This window comes from Apium graveolens, chromosome 3 (assembly GCF_009905375.1).
Source record: "Apium graveolens cultivar Ventura chromosome 3, ASM990537v1, whole genome shotgun sequence".
Lineage (NCBI taxonomy): Eukaryota > Viridiplantae > Streptophyta > Magnoliopsida > Apiales > Apiaceae > Apium > Apium graveolens.
In genome coordinates, this window is record NC_133649.1 from 216,119,254 (window position 1) to 216,121,857 (window position 2,604).

Genomic DNA, 2,604 nt, shown 5'->3' on the forward strand with positions numbered 1-2,604 from the left:
GCAGAAAATCCGAAGGCTTTGATGGACTATTCTCAGCCTAAGATTAATGACATTCAGTCAAGCATCATCAGACCAGCCATTAGGGCTAACACTTTCGAGATCAAGTCAAGCACGATTCAGATGATACAGAACTCAGTTCAGTTTGGGGGTTCTCCTACTGAAGAACCCAACATGCACATCAGGGATTTCATCGAGATCTGCGACACTTTCAAATTCAATGATGTGACTGAAGATGCTATCAAGCTGCGACTTTTCTCATTCTCTCTGGGGGACAAAACTAAGTGCTGGTTACATTCTCTACCAGCAGGGTCTATTACCACTTGGGAAGATCTTGCCCAAAAGTTTCTCACTAAATTCTTTCCTATAGCAAAGACTGTTGCAATTAGAAATGCTCTTACTCAGTTTGCTCAGCAAACTGGGGAATCTCTGTGTGAGGCTAGGGATCGATATAAGGAGATGCTAAGGAAGTGCCCACACCATGGCATGCCTGATTGGATGATTATTAACTGCTTCTACAATGGATTGGGTGCTACTTCTAGACCCATGCTCGATACAGCATCAGGAGGAGCCTTGTGGGCTAAGAGCTACGATGAAGCTTATGAACTTATTGAACTGATGGATGCTAATGAGTACCGGAATCCTTCCCAGAGACTGACTCAGGGGAAATTTGCAGGAATTCTGGAGTTGGATGCAGCAACTACTATCGCTGCCCTACTTAAGGCTTTGACGATGAAGGTGGACACTTTGGCTAATTATGGAGTTAATCAAATCGCTAATGTCTGCGAGCTTTGTGTTGGTGCCCATGAGACTGATCAGTACACAATTTCTAGTGAATCAGCTCAGATTGTGCGCAACTACCAACGATCGCATCAACAAGTGCCAGCCACCTATCATCCCAACAACCGCAATCATCCTAATTTCAGTTGGAGCAATGCTCAGACTACGGTTCAACAGCCTTATCAGCAATATCCAGCTAAGCAGTACAACCCCCCTAGTTTTCAGCAACCGCAATATACATCTAGACAGCAACTCCAGCTTCAACAAGCCAATGAAAAATCTGAATTAGAGGAGTTGAAGCTTATGTGCAAGAGTCAAGCTGTTTCTATCAAGACCTTGGAAAATCAAATTGGGCAAATTGCCAATGCCTTGCTAAATCATCAGCCTGGTACACTACCTAGTGACACTGAAGTTCCAGGAAAGAGGGAAGCTAAGGAGCATGTATAGGCAATCACTTTAAGGTCTGGAAAGGTTGCGAATTCTGAACAAACTCAAGAGTTGACTGAAGAAGTTGGGGCTGAGAAAGAAGTAGAGCAGTAGGATGAAGAAGTGGAACCCAGGAAGACTACTGTTGAGCACACTCCGCTTGAGGGTAATACAGGGGAGAAACAGATTTATCATCCACCGCCTTTTCCTAAGCGGCTGCAGAAGAAGAAGCTGGACAAGCAATTTGAGAAGTTTTTGGAGGTGTTCAAGAAACTTCATATCAACATACCTTTCGCTGAGGCTCTTGAAAAGATGCCTAGTTATACAAAGTTTATGAAAGGTATTCTCTCTCGGAAAGTGAAGCTAGATGATTTAGAGGCTGTCGCTCTTACGGAGGAACTCCGAAGCTTAAGGATCCTGGAAGCTTGACTATTCCATGTACTATTGGAAAAGTGTCTTTTGACAGATGCTTATGTGACTTGGAAGCTAGCATCAATCTGATGCATTTGTCAATCTTCAAGAAGTTGGACTTACCTGATCCCAAACCGACTTATATGACCTTATAGTTGGCCGACCATTCTATTACATATCCACGAGGTATTGTGGAGGATGTCTTGTTCAAGGTTGATAAACTCAACTTCCCTGCCGATTTCGTCATTCTTGATTTCGAGGAGGATAAGAAAATTCCCATAATCTTGGGGAGACCTTTCTTGGTGACTGGCTGAACATTGATAGATGTGCAGAAGGGTGAGCTCATAATGCGAGTTCTGGATCAGGATGTTACTTTTATTGTGTTCAATGCTGTGAAATTTCGTACTAATAATGAGGAATGCTTAATAGTGGAGTTGGTCGATTCGGTGGTCACATCGGCCATTGATCAATTGCTAAGGTCTGATGCCTTAGAGAAAGCCTTGTTGGGGAATTTGGATAGTGAAGATGACGAAGGTGAAGAACAATTGCAATATTTGAATGCTTCTTCCTGGAAAAGGAAGATTGATATGCCTTTTGAATCTCTTCGAATGGAGGAATTGAACAAAGCTCCTAAACGCCTCAAGCCATCTATTGAGAAAGCTCCCACACTGGAGCTTAAGCCTTTACCTGAGCATTTGAGGTATGATTTTTTAGGTGATGCATCTACTCTACCTGTTATTATTGCATCTGACCTTTCAAGTAGTGATGAGGAAAAGCTTCTGAGGATTCTGAGAGAGTTCAAATTGGAAATTGGATGGACTATAGCAGATATCAAGGGAATCAGCCCTTCTTTCTGCATGCATAAAATTCTGAGAGGAAGGTAGCAAGCCTACGGTCGAACAGAAAAGAAGACTTAATCCAATGATGAAGGAAGTGGTGAAGAAGGAAATTCTTAAGTGGCTAAATGCAGGGATCATCTACCCTATATCT

At 42.7% G+C, this 2,604-nt stretch overlaps 1 non-coding gene across 1 annotated transcript; it reads right to left on the reverse strand.

The window, feature by feature from the left end:
- Nucleotides 1-378: 378 nt before the first annotated feature.
- On the reverse strand, nucleotides 379-485 carry LOC141716443 (small nucleolar RNA R71). The gene has a single exon (XR_012573153.1). It is a non-coding gene; the product is annotated as a small nucleolar RNA R71 (small nucleolar RNA).
- Nucleotides 486-2,604: the final 2,119 nt, after the last annotated feature.